Raw genomic sequence first — 15,180 nt, 5'->3', positions numbered from 1 at the left:
GTGTGGGTCCTAATTCAATATGAATGGTGTACTTACATGAGTAGGGAGAGACACCAGGAATGTACATTGACAAAACAAAGGCTGTGTGAGGACATAACAAGGAGGTGGCCATCTACAAGCCAATGAGAGAGGTCTCAGGAGACACCAAACCTGCTGGTATCTTGACCTCAGACTTCTATCCCCTGAAACAGTGAAAAAATAAATGTGTGCTATTTAAACCATTCAGCCTGTGACACTTTCTTATGGCAGCCCTAGTAAATATACACTGATTAAATAGGTAAATATTTTGTAAAGCATAATTTTTTTGTTTGAAACTCTCTTTTTCCTCTTCTTTGATTTGAAAAACAATGGCAACAATAATTATAAAACTGTGTTGATGGTCTTCTAATATACAGAGACATAATTTGTATGACAAGAATAACATGAAAGACGAAAGAAAATAGCTATGAAAGACTCATAGCGAATATTACATTTAAGGGTGAAATAATGTTTTGCCATAAGATTCAAAACAAGACTAGGCAGGTCACTCTCATCACTTCTATTCAACATTACTACAGGGTAAACAGGTATGAAAAGACATAAAAGCCATCTAGATTGGAAAAAAAGAAGTAAAATGATCTCTATTTGCAGATTACATGATCTACCATATAGATCCATTAAAAAACTATTGAAATGAATAAATATTACAGCACATTTGCAGAATATAAGATGAAAATACAAAACTAATTACATTTCTACACAATAGCAATTAACAATCCAAAAACAAAATTAAGAAAACATCCCATTTATAATAATATCAAAAAATAAAATACCTAGGAATAAATTTAACAGTAGAAGTATAAATCCTACATGACTAAAACTATAAAACATTGTTGAAAGAAAATAAAGAAGATATGTCATGTCTTCTTCACATGTAAAGACATCCTGTTTTCATGAATCTGAAAACTTAGTATTGTTAACATGTTAATGATATCCAAATTGATGTTGATTCAGTGAACTTTAGCTCAAAATTCTGTCTTTTTTTGCAGGAATTGAATAGCCATTTCTAAAATTTATAGAAAATTAAAAGGGGCCCAGTATAGAGAAAACGATCTTGAAAAAGAAGAATTAAGTTGGAGTACTTAGTCTTCCAAATTTTGATATTTGCTACAAAGTAATAGTAATCAAGACAGTGTGGTACTGGTACAAAGACATATAGAGCAATAGAATATAAATCAGATTTCAAAAATAAACCCTTATATCTGTGGTCAATAGGTTGTTGACAGGCTTCCAAGACCACTCCGTGAAGAAACAATAGTCTCTTTAACAAACGATATTGAAACAGTTGTATATCCAGATGCAAAAGAATGAATTTGTACCTCCACCTCACAGCATATGCAAAAATTAGCTCAAAATGGGTCAGCGACTTAAATATCAATTATAAAATTATAAAACCCTTAGAAGATATTATGAGTAGATTTCTGACCTTGGACTAAGTAATGGTTTCTTAGCTATGACAACAAAAACAAAAGTGACAAAATTTTAGAAAAAAATGTTTAGAGAAAAATTACAGTGTATTTCACCAAAGTTTGAAACTGTTGTGCTTAACAGGGAACCATCAAGATAGAAAAGACAACCTAAAGAATAGGTAAAATATTTGAAAATCACATATGTAATAAGAGATTTTATTAGGAATATATAAAGGATACTTTCAAATCAATGATAAAAAGTCAACAACTCAACTGGAAAATGGGCAAAGTATTTGAATAAACATTTCTCCAAAGAAGATATACAAATGGCCCATAAGTATATGACAAGACGTGCAACATTATTATTCATTAGGGGAATGCAAATCCAAACCACAATGAGATACTATTTCACAACCCCTTGGATGACTAGAATTCAAAAAATAGACAATAACAAGTGTTGGCAAGGATGTGAAGAAATTGGAATCCTCATACATTTCTGTGGGAATATAATGTGGTAAAGCCACTATGGAAACATTCTGGCAGTTTCTCACAATGTTAAATATTGTTACCTATATGTTCCAGAAATTTCACTGCTAAGCATGTACCCAAGAGAATGGAAAGCATATATCTGCAAAAAGGTTTGTACATGAATGTTCCTGCAGCATTATTCACAAGAGCCAAATGGTGGAAGCAGCTGAAATGTCTACCAACTGATGAATAGAAAGTCAAAATGTACTATACCCACACAATGTAATATTATTCATCAATAAAACAGGAATGAAGACTGATAGATCCTACAATTTAGACAAACCTTTAAAATTTTATGCTCAGTGAAAGAAGTCATCCTAAGAGCCCATATATTTATATAGAATGTCCAAAACAGGCAAGTCTGTGCAGACAGAAAGTAGATGAGTAATTATCAGAGGGAGATGAGAAGTGAGTGCTAATAGGTATAGGGTTTCCTTTTGGTATGATGAAAATGTTCTAAGATTAGGTTGTGGTTATGATTGTACAACTCTAATTTTACTATAAATGGCTGTTTTATATTTTAAAATGGTCAATTTTAGCTATTATTTAAAAATAGGCATATTTATGAATCAGTTTCAGAAAGATGGATTGTTAGGTTTCCATGCATTTTATGTTATTTATAAGAAAAGACTAATCTATTTGTAGAGGAAGTGGTGTGTTACATTTTAGAATATAAAATGTGTAAATTTCAGGTTCATTTGTGGGTAAACTGGTTATTGTGAGCCTGTATACAAACTTACCTGCCATCTAGTATCTTTTAGGCAATGTTGGGAACCTATTCTATCTCCCAAACCTAAATGGTGGCAACTTTCACTTTCTGAGGTCAACACGTACAGAGTATGGTGGTCAATACAAATTTTACTGAGAGCAATATCTTCATTGCTGATCCTGGAATAAACTAATTTGAAAAATGAAAGATTTATTTACAAACAGGGTTACAGTCAGTCATTCTTTCATTCTTTGAATCCACAAATATTTATTGAGCACCTACATGTTTAAGGCATTTTCTTAGAAGTTGGGAGTAAAATAAACTGAGCAAGATAAAGTTATTGTCTCTTAATAGAGAAAATAAACAATAGAAAGTAAATAGTTACTAAATACAAGGTCAGATAATGGTGACTTATAAGAACGTAGATGAGTTAAAAAATAAAAAAAGTCCTGGAACCTGCTGAATTACCTAGAGTAGAAGGAATGTTTTCCAATGAGTTACTATTTGAGGAGAGACCTAACTGAAGTGAGGTAAGGGGGATAATCATATATGAACATATTTCCCTAAAGGGAGGAGCAAATGCAAAGACCTTGGGGCAGGAGCATGCTTGGCTTTTCTGTGACACTTTAAGGATAGCATTGTGGCTAGAGGCCAGAGATTTAGCAGGAGAACAAGGATGGAGAGGCACTCAGAGAGGAATCAGGAGCAAGATCATAGAAAGCCATGTAAGATTTTTGAATTTTGTCTTAATATCAATTGAGAAATGAAAAGCCAGAATTTTTTTATTTATTTTTCTGTAGCTCTGATTCCCATGAAATAAATCCAGAGTTTAGTTTTAGAAAATGTGCTGTCCCAATTTTTCCAAATTTCTGATAAAGTCTGATTTCTCATTTCTTTAACACTTGCATGCACTCCAAGAAAGGCATGAAACCTTGAAATGCCAAATGCTTTCTTTCCAAATTACATCATAACTTAAATCTCCTACTACCAATCTTGCCTTAAAAATCTTTTGTTGTGAGACAAGAGTACTTTCAGTGATGGAGCATAACCAAGGGGAAACAGTCCCTGTTGCCTCGGTCTACTCCCTCTGGCATACCCAAGGTATGCAGACAATTTAGTTGTGTCTTCCTGATACCAAAACAATTGTTCCCTTAAACAAATAAACAAAAGCAGCTAGCAAAACAACTAGCTAATCAGTGCTTTGATATTTTTGTAGGTTGTCTTATTGTTTTTGCTACAAACATAGAGTTCTGGAACTAAGAAATTTAATCAACAATTCTCAGGCTAAAAAATGTTTTTCCCGTGAAAGTAGACAGATAATTAAAGACACGTTGGAAGAAAAGCTGTTTTCTGTCTTCCTTGGTTTGGAAAAGAAATGCTAATCCATATGGCATGGACCTCACAGGCAACATTTGCTTTCACCCCACAACACCTCAAAGCAGGAAGCTTCAAGCACACGGCAGATAGCTCTACTTCCTCAGTGCACTACTGAGAAATGGACATTTTATGAAAGATTCTGTGAGATGATGGAGGAAGGAGTGGGAGGCTGAAGTGTTACTTCATACATAACATTTCACTTAAAAAAGTCTGCCTCACATCACGTCTTCTCTGTGCTCATTATTCAGAGCCGTTCATTCTGGGCCTTCTTTTTGAAGTGTCTAAAATATTTGCTTTGTTCTGGAACAGCTTACATAGGGCAAGGGGGGAGGGGGGAAACACCTAGCAATTAATGGGCAAGTGCCCTTTGAGCATCTCCAATTGAGGGAGGGGCAGGGTCTTTAAAAGTTTAAGTAAAATGCCTTGAAAGGAAGAATGCACCTTGCACACAGTAGAAGGTAGCCACAGTGAAAATGGGTGGTCTATATTAAGGTGGGCACAGGGGACTGAAACCAGGCTGGCAGAACATGGTGTCCAGAGAGTTGCCCACAGCCCAAAGGTGATTAATCTCAGGCAAAGACTCAGCATCAGGGAGGTTCCATGCAATTTCTCAAGGTGAGAATGGAAGCAGAAGGAATTCCTAAAAGGAAAATGGAACATATTAATAGATAGGGTGGTCTTGTAGCCACTGGTAGTTAGAAATCTACACAGGCAATCAATTAGTGGGCAAAGACAAAAGCATAAACAAATCTAGTACTTCGATCCTTACATACCATTAGAGAACAAGGGGGCTAGAAGTGATGGACACGATTGGCAAAATGAGGCAGATTTCTCTAGTCCTAGTAAATATGAGGGGCCAGGTAAGTTACCAAGAGAGACTCAACTCACATATCAAGAAGCAATCAACTTACTACAAGTGAGGAACAAGATAAGGGCTTGACCTCAGATTCTAGGCAGAAGTTCAGTTGTGCGTGTCTGTGGGGGTGTGTGTGTCTGTGGGTGTGTGCTGGTGCGTGTGTGTGTGCATATGTAAGTCGTATGTATTTTCACCCAGGTATTTTGGGAACATTATTTAATTAACTGGGAAGCATGATTCCACTGGTTTGAATTTTATGAACCAGCAGACCAGCGGAAAGGAGGAAGAAGTAATTTGAGGGTTATAAAATCATTTACTTGTCAAATGCACACTGGAGGAATGAAGAAAGAATACCCAAATCACTCTAACGCATCCAGGTGGACTATCATATTTTAGGAGCGCTCATCATGAGCCCACTCTATCCAGTCCTTTCTACTAGGTACTGGAAAAACAGAAGGCCTGGAACTTCGCATTCCATGTATTTTCCTACAAATATAGTATATGCTTCAATTTTGAATTCCAAAAGCACATCTACACAATCCATTAGTATTTAGAGCTTTGACATTTGGCAAGGAATTTTGACTGCCCGGGTGAGAAGCAATAAAACTCTCTTGTGTGACAAATTTCTTTGGTATTGAGGGTCACTGCCTGAATGTGAGCACAGGGAAAAGCCAGTCGGGAAGAAAACTAACCAGTCCAGAGCGTATTCCTAATAGTTATGCTTTAATAAAAAGTTAACTTACTACTTAAAAATTAAGCTACCATTTCTGATCTTACCACTAAGCCCACAGGTGGATGCTCAGAGTTATTGATCCCCAGTTGATACACCTTGACAGTATCAATCATTTCATGAAATATGTTGTTAATGGAAAGGGCACTAAAAAACTTTTTGACCAAATGAATAAAAAGTCGAACATGTACTTTTAACAAATCAGTTATTTAAACATATACTTATCAAGAACATATTATGAATGATGGGGAATTCCAACATATATGGCATCATCTTTACCTCCAGGGGCTTCCAGTTGAAAGGTGGACATTGGTATTCAAAAAGGTCAAGGAAACATAAAGTCAGTATCCAACAACTGGCAAAAGAATTGAGTTTTAAATTATTTAGGAAAAAGGAGATGTATCTTCTCTCTAGAGTGACGAGGAAGGGTTTCACTGAAGAAGGGAATTTCAAGAATGATATGATTTTAAAGGCAGCATCTTTAAGGATGCGAGAAGTCTGAAGAAAATATTAATGGACAGAGTGTTGTCCTTGAACTGATGGCCTATGAGACCCAAGAACTGCTGGTTCAAGAGTCATCTAAGGATGTTTTCTGTGGTTTCTCTCACTTTGCTTTTTTTTTTCTTCTTCAGAGTTCTAAGCATTGGAAGACTAAACTGATATGGCCCAGTTTTCTTTTAGCAATCTCAACGGTGGCTGGGCATGGTGGCTCACACCTGTAATTCCAGCACTTTGGGAGACCCAGGCAGTTGGATCACTTGACTCCAGGAGTTCAAGACCAGCCTGGCCAATATGGCGAGACCGCATCTCTACTAAAAATACAGAAATTAGCCTGGTGTGTAATCCCAGCGACTTGGGAGGCTGAGGCATGAGAATGGCTTGAACCTGGGAGGCAGAGGTTGCAGTGAGCTGAGATAGCACCACTGCACTCCAGTCTGGGTGACAGAGTGAGACCTTTGTCTAAAAACAAAACAAAACAAAATAAAACAAACAAACAAAAACCTGAAAGGTAAATTTTAAATGCAAATAAAGACTTCTATGTCATAATAAAAAGATTTCATGAATAGAAGAAATCTTTTCAATTCTGCACAAAATTTCCCAATTCTAGGACATAAATAGCACATAGAAGCTGATAAGCTGCCTCACACCACCAGACTTACCATCCAAAGACCTGAACCCCAAGCCATGAGTACTCGTGGGAGCCATAGGTGATGTTTTTCTAGTATGTTGACTGATCTTAACAGACAAAGGCAGAGATACTTGCACTGACCCTCCAGTGTCTAGGATGCCACACAGTATGCTAAAGGCACCCCAAAATAATAATTTAAAGAGGAAAACCTAAATCAAATCAGTCTTTAATATAATTCCTGTTCATACTCTCCCCAGTTAAATCTCAATTAATAGTCCAGTACGGCCAGCCAAAGTTTACATTAAAAAAACACATGCAGGTAAGAAGAGAGTTGAAGATGGAGGATCATGCATAGGATCAGAAAATTGAGTCATTCAGAAAGCCAAGTTACGTGCTAAAGTCTTCTATGTCTCTCTTCCTGCCTTCCACTTGGTGTGACGCATCTGTAATATTCACACTCTGTCTATGCTACAGGCTTAGTGAGTCATAGTGCAACTATCTAACTGGACTCTATTCTGTTTTTCTCTCTAAAGAAACGACACAGTATTGCCCTGTCTCACTATCTGTCAAACCGATTGCTCAAATTATTCATTACTGTACTCACTGCTAATTCCTGGGGTGTAGCTGATAGTAATAAATACCATTTTACCTAACCAGTTTTTAATTAGGCCCAAGTCAATCCCTCTAAATGAAGCAATGTACACAACACTCCTAGAAATTTATCTATGAAATTCACAAGAAAACATTTTCTACCTTTCCTCCATACCTGTAAAAAATTCCTCCAAACATAAAAAATTAACAGACTGAATTATGCTGTCTTGCAGATGGAACCCTCGAATGTTAGCGTTTCTTTTACTGTTGTGAATGAAGCAGATGTTATCATCACATCAGCCATAACTCATATGGCATGATCCCCTCCTGAAGCTACTTTCTATTCTTACCCCTTCAGGCCCTTTTATCAATAGGACCAGGGAAGGGACATAAACTGCTCACTATCACAGAGCAATGATGTGCCTGTTCCTATCTCATTCTGCTCATCAGTGCCATCTCCCACACTAATGAGGCCTCAGCTCCTGAAATGAGCACTTTTATTCTTCACTCCAATCCTCCACCTACTGCTGTGTCTCACACTTGTTCTAATCCTGGTTTGGGCAGGGATAAAATGTAGACTACTGCCATTAATAACACTTTACTTATTTTCTATAAATTATTTTTCATTTATTTTGTTATCTACCTCTTTTGGCAACTTCTACTTTGTCGTTTAATTCACTAACTGACTTACACAGTACATGGTGTGTCTTTGTCTTCAAAGTCACAGAAGATTCCTGAGCCTATTCAGGTAAACATAGAATTTCCTCGCTGTAAATCCATAATTTGACTAGAAGATCTAATTTCCCTCTCATGATCAGTTTCCCTTGAGGTAACATTCTTTTGCAAAGGGAGGTCAATGTCTAGTTCTGCACACTCCCACTTATATCAGATCTTTATTGCCCTCCTGATAGACAAAGTACCAGAAGCAAGTCAATGTGTCCCAAAGTGGAGCTCAAGTTGGATAAAACAACTGCTTAAGTCTCCCATCTTGTATATTGGAAAGAACAGTTTCATCTGGTTTCATTATCTTAAAATATATTTTATCTATGACTTTGACTTATTGATAGAGGCAAAATATCAACACACTCAAAGAAGGTAACAAAGACCAATTTTGGGAACTCTAAGTAGAGAAATAATATTCATTGTTTTTCTGCAACCAAAGCTTGATTTATTGTAAAAGACTCTGTCTGCATTCTACACAAATCTAGTTACAAAGATCAGAACTTCTGACAATACAGAAAAAAAGTATCTTGGATACAAAAACTTTGCAATAGCTCTGAAAGATTATAAAAATAAAATTTAGTAATGCAAATGAGAGCAGTTTTGAGAAGGAATACACACACACACAAGTACATGCGCGCGTGCACACACACACACACACACTTACACTCCATCCTGGTTCCCAGGAACTGTGCCTGCTCTGGCCATTTGCTGTTTGCCCCTTCAGACCCATCCATTATCCCTCTCTGCTGTGCCTGGACACTACTCTTGGAAGCACTTTAGCTGAGCTTCTTGCTCTCTGGCTTCAAGTTTGGCCAACAGGAGGTACCAGCAGGAGATCATAGTTTGGGGATAGAGAAATTGAAGTATCTATTCCTTGAGCTCCCTCCCTACTGGATCAAAGATTAACAATGGCTCTGTTCCATGGCCAAAGCCCATAGCTCATATTGAGTGATCTTCTCCTAAAGCTGCTCTCTATTCAGGCCCTTTCAGGCCTAGGAGTAGTAATATTCCCTGGCTTATGTATTTATTTATTACTTGTGATGTGCATCACTATCCTCAGTTAATTTCCTTTAACTCTATCTGCACCTTTGTAAATCATGTCTTCATTAAGCTCTCTTCACTTACCCCACTGAGTGTGTCATCTGGTTCATGTCAGACCCTAAGTGATCAACACCCATTCTTCTGTGCAAAATTGGGGCAACATCATTTTTACCAACTTGTTCTGCTCAATGTCATTTCCAGCACTAAGTCTAACCTACAATGGGTATTAGGCAATCCCAATTCCTCCAACTTCTCAGACTCTGCATTACATGTGCCTTGTAGGTTGTTGGGGCCCTGGTACATGCTGATGTTTCTCTCTGTCATGCTTATCTGATGGGACATCCAAAGCAAAGGCCATGATTTTATATCATGGGAACTGGACTTCTGCCTGAAACTGAACTTCTGCCTTGAACCCGAGGCCAAGCACTTATCCTGTTTTCCACTTAGGGTAATTGATTCCCTCTTTATTCCTGAGTTGAGTCTCTCCCTAGGTAACCTACCTAGCCCCTCAAATCCTCTAGAAATGGAGGGTGGGTGGAAAAGCCTGAGGACTTTGCCCACTGCGGGTGACTGGCCCAAACATAATTCTCAATTGGACCTTCAGAGACCTGGAGCAAGATGCAAAACCTGAGTTCTTCTCAGTTCTTCTCTTTCCTTAACCGGTCACTCATTAATTGAGGTCATTTCCTTACTGTTTCCTAGCCACTACTATTTTATCTATTAAAAATAACACTTTCATGAGTTCATTGAGTGTGGCAGGATAATTGGAAGATAATTTGCCTGTCACTCTTTCTACAGCATTTCCTGATATCCCAACCTTCTTCACAGTCAAGCAAATATGAGAGTTCCTACATGAATTTCCCTAGGCTTTTAACTTTCTAAATAGATTTTTGAAACCTGTGACTAAGAAAATAGCTTGACAAAAGAAGTGTATGGGTCTAAAACACCTCTGTTTTGAGCTTCAAAATTCAGATCTGTAAAGGATTCTGAGCATTATGTTGAAGCCATAACACTAGCAATGTGGGTTTCTCAAAAGAGCTGAGCATCCTTCTCCCACTAGCTAAGCCAGTGGAGGGGAGGGGTATTAGAACCCTAAGATAAGTTTAGGTATCAGACAGTAGATTTGTGTGCCCCACTTTTTCTGGAGATATGAAAGATGGATGGCCTAGGGTTCCTTGAGCCACCATAGAAAGCAGGAATTGGATTGGATAGAATGTCACGTGTGCCTAGGCAGGGGCTCTGAGTCAGGATTCCCAAGCTTCCCCAGAAGGATGTGAGATAGATCCACTGTGTCAAATGCCCTTTGGAGGATTGTGGAAAAAGCTGATAAATGTTTGTAGACCTGAAGAAACCTCACACTTGGGAAGAGGGAATACAATAATAGATGGCAGCATGGATAAAAAAGAGTCCAGCATTTGTCAGCATGAAGGAATAACAACAACCCAGGTCTGGTTTTAATAGAAGATGGCTGAATAGGAAGAGCTCCAGTCTGCAGCTCTCAGTGAGACCAATGCAGAAGGTAGGTGATTTCTGCATTTCCAACTGAGGCACCCAGTTTATCTCATTGGGACTGGTTAGACAGTGGATGCAGCCCATGGAGGGCAAGTAGAAGCAGGATGGGGCATCACCTCACCTGGGAAGTGTAAGGAGTCAGAGACCTCCCTCTCCTAGCCAAGGGAAGCTGTGAGAGACTGTGCTATCTGGCCCATATATCATGCTTTTCGCTCAGTTTTTGCAACCCCCAGACCAGGAGATTCCCTCATGTGCCTACATCACCAGGGCCCTGGGTTTCAAGCACAAAACTGGGCAGCTGTTTACGCAGACACAGAGCTAGCTGCAGGAGTTTTCTTGTGTTTTTTGTTTTGTTTTGTTTTTTTGTTTTTTTTTTTTCATACCCCAGTGATGCCTGCAACCCCAGTGAGAGAGGACCATTCACACCCCGGGAACTAGGGCTGAAGCCAGGGAGCCAAGTGGTCTTGGTCAGCAGGTCTCACTGACATGGAGCTCAGCAAGCTAAGAATCACTGGCTTGAAATTCTCTCTCACTGCCAGCACGGCAGTCTGAAGTCGACCTGGGATGATCAAGCCTGGTAGGGGGAGGGGCATTCACCATTACTGTGGCATGAGTAGGTGGCCTTCCCCTCACAGTACTAAGGAAGCTGCTGGAAGTTCAGACTGGGCTCACTGCAGTGCGGCAAAGTGTCTGGGGTGAGACTGCCTCTCTAGATTCCTCCTCTCTGGGCAGGGCATCTCTGAGATAAAGGCAGCAGCCCCAGTCAGGGGCTTACAGATAAAACTCCCATCTCTCTGGGACAGAGCACCTGGGGGAAGGGAAAACTGTGGGTGCAGCTTCAATGGATTTAAATATTCCTGCCTGTCAACTCTGAAGACAGCAGCAAATCTCCCAGCACAGTGCTTGAGTTCTACTAAAGGACAGACTGCCTCCTCAAGTGGGTCCCTGACTCTCATGCCTCCTGACTGGGAGACATCTCCCAGCAGGGGTCAACAGGCATCTCATACAGGAGAGCTCTGGCAGGCAACAGGCAGGTGTTCCTCTGGGACAAAGCTTCCAGATGAAGGAGCAGGCAGCAATCTTTGCTGTTTTGCAGCTTCCGCTGGCAATAACCAGGCAAACAGGGTCTGGAGTGGATCTCCAGCAAACTCCAGCAGGCCTGCAGAAGAGGGGCCTGACTGTTGGAAGGAAAACTAACAAACAGAAAGCAATAACATCTACATCAACAAAAAGGACGCCCACCCAAAAACACCATCCAAAGGTCATCAGCATCAAAGATCAAAGGTAGCTAAATCCGTGAAAATGAGGAAAAAACAATGCAAAAATGCTGAAAATTCCAAAAACAAGAATGTCTCTTCACCTCCAAAAGATCACAACCCCTCTCCAGCAAGGGAAAAAAACTGAACAGTGAATGAGTTTAATGAATTGACATAAGTAAGCTTCAGAAGGTGGGTAATAACAAACTCCTCTGAGCTAAAGGAGCATGTTCTAACCCAATACAAGGAAGCTAAGAACCTTGATAAAAGGTTACAGGAACAGCTAACTAGAATAACCAGTTTAGAGAAGAACATGAATGACCTGATGGAGCTGAAAAACACTGCACGAGAACTTTTTGAATCATATACAAGTATCAACAGCCAAATCGATCAAGCGGAAAAAAGGATATCCAAGATTGAAGATCAACTTAATAAAATAAAGCATGAAGACAAGATGAGAGAAAAAAGAATGAAAAGGAACAAACAAATCCTCCAAGAAATATGGGACTATGTGAAAGACTAAACCTATGATTGATTGGTGTACCTGAAAGTGACAGGGAGAATGGAACCAAGTTGGAAAACACACTTCAGGATACTATCCAGGAACAATATAGGCCATATTCAAATTCAGGAAATACAGAGAACACCACTAAGACAGTCCTTGAGAAGAGCAACCCCAAGACACATAATCGTCAAATTCTCCAAGGTTAAAATGAAGGAAAAAATGTTAAGGGTAGCCAAACAGAAAGGTCAGGTTACCTACAAAGGGAAGCAGATCAGACTAACAGCAGATCTCTCTGCAGAAACCCTACAAGCCAGAAGAGAGTGGGGGCCAATATTCAACATTCTTAAAGACAAGAATTTTCAACCCAGTATTTCAAATCCAGCCAAACTAATTTTCATGAGCAAAGGAGAAATAAAATCCTTTACAGACAAGCAAATGCTGAAGGATCTTGTCACAACCATGCCTGCCTTACAAGAGCTCTTGAAGAAAGCACTAAATATGGAAAGGAAAAACCAGTACCAGCCACTGCAAAAACATACCAAAATATAAAGACCAATGACACTATGAAGAAACTGCATTAATTAACGTGCAAAATAACCAGCTAGTATCATGATGACAGGATCAAATTCACACATATCAACACTAACTTTAAATGTAAATGGGTTAAATGCCCCAATGAAAACACACAGACTTGCAAATTGGATAAAGAGTCAAGTCCCATTGATGTGCTGTATTCAGGAGACCCATCTCAAGTGCAACATATAGCATCAAAATAAAGGGATGGAGGAATATTTACCAAGCAAATGGGGGAAAAAAAAAAAAAACAGGGGTTGCAATCCTAGTCTCTGATGAAATAGACTTTAAACCAACAAAGATCAAAAAAGACAAAGAAGAGCATTACAAAGAAGGACATTACATAATGATAAAGGGATCAATGCAACAAGATGAACTAACTATCCTAAATATAAATGCACCCAACACAGGAGAACCCAGACAAAGCAAATTCTTAGATATCTAGAAAGAAATTTAGACTCCCACACAATAATAGTGGGAGACTTTAACACCCTGCTGTCAATATTAGACAGATTAACGAGACAGAAAATTAACAAGGATATTCAGGATTTGAACACAACTCTGGACCAGGTTGACTTAACAGACATCTACAGAACTCTGCAGCCCAAATCAACAAAATATATATTCTTCTCAGCACCACATAGCACTTATTCTAAAATTGACCACATAATTGAAAGTAAAACACTCCTCACCAATGGCAACAGAACAGAAATCATAACAAACATTCTCTCAGACCACAGTGAAATAAAATTAGAACTCAGGATTAAGAAACTCACTCAAAACCACACAACTACATGGAAACTGAACTACCTGCTCCTGAATGACTACTGGGTAAACAAAGAAATTAAGGCAGAAATAAAGAAGCCCTTAGAACCAATGGGAACAAAGACACAACCTAGCAGAATCTCTGGGACACAGCTAAAGCTAAAGCAGTGTGTAGAGGGAAATTTATAGCATTAAATGGTCATATCAGAAAGCAAGAAGGATCTACAGTTGACACCCTAACATCACAATTAAAAGAACTAGAGAAGCAAGAGCAAACAAATTCAAAAGCCAGCAGAGGACAAGAAATAACTAAGATCAGAGCAGAACTGAAGGAGATAGAGACATGAAAAATCCTTCAAACAATCAATGAATCTGGGAGCTCTTTTTTTTGAAAATATTAACAAAATAGACCACTAGCCAGACTAATAAAGAAGAAAAGAGAGAAGAATCAAATAGACACAATAAAAAATGATGAAGGGGATATCACCACTGATCCCACATAAATACAAACTACCATCAGAGAATACTATAAATACTTCTACACAAATAAACTAGAAAATCTAGAAGAAATGGGTAAATTCCTGGACACATACACCCTCCCAAGACTAAACCAGGAAGAAGTTGAATCCCTGAATAGACCAATAACAACATCTGAAATTAAGGCAGTAATTAATAGCCTACCAACCAAAAAAAGTCCAGGACCAGAAGGATTCACAGCCGAATTCTACCAGAGGTACAAAGAGGAGATGGTACCATTCCTTCTGAAACTGTACCAAACAATAGAAAAAAAAAAAAAAAGAGGGACTCCAGCTAGGTGTGGTGGTTCATGCTTCTGATCTCAGCACTCTGGGAGGCCAAGGCACATGGATCACCTGAGGTTGGGAGTTTGAGACCAGCCTGACCAACATGGAGAAACCCCGTCTCTACTAAAAATACAAAATTAGCCAGGCATGGTGGCACATGCCTGTAATCCCAGCTACTCGAGAGGCTGAGGCAGGAAAATCACTTGAACCTGGGAGGCTGAGGTTGCAGTGAGCCAAGATTGTGCCATTGCAATCCAGCCTGAACAACAAGAACAAAACTCTGTTTCCCCCCACCCCCCATCCCCACAAAAAAAGACTCTTTCCTAACTCATTTTATGAGGCCAGCATCATCCTGATACCAAAACCTGGCAGAGACACAACAAAAAAAGAAATTTCAGGCCAATATCTCTGATGAACATCAATGCAAAAATCCTCAGTAAAATACTGGCAAACAGAAACCAGCAGCACATCGAAAAAAGCTAACCCACCATGATCAAGTTGGTTTTATCCCTGCGTTGCAAGGCTGGTTCAACATACGCAAATCAGTAAATGTAAAATATCACATAAACAAAACCAATGACAAAAAACACATGATTATCTCAATAGATGCAGAAAAGGCCTTTGATAAAATTCA

This window comes from Macaca fascicularis, chromosome 8, assembly GCF_037993035.2.
Source record: "Macaca fascicularis isolate 582-1 chromosome 8, T2T-MFA8v1.1".
Taxonomy (NCBI): domain Eukaryota; kingdom Metazoa; phylum Chordata; class Mammalia; order Primates; family Cercopithecidae; genus Macaca; species Macaca fascicularis.
Note: the sequence above shows the minus strand (reverse complement) of the source record.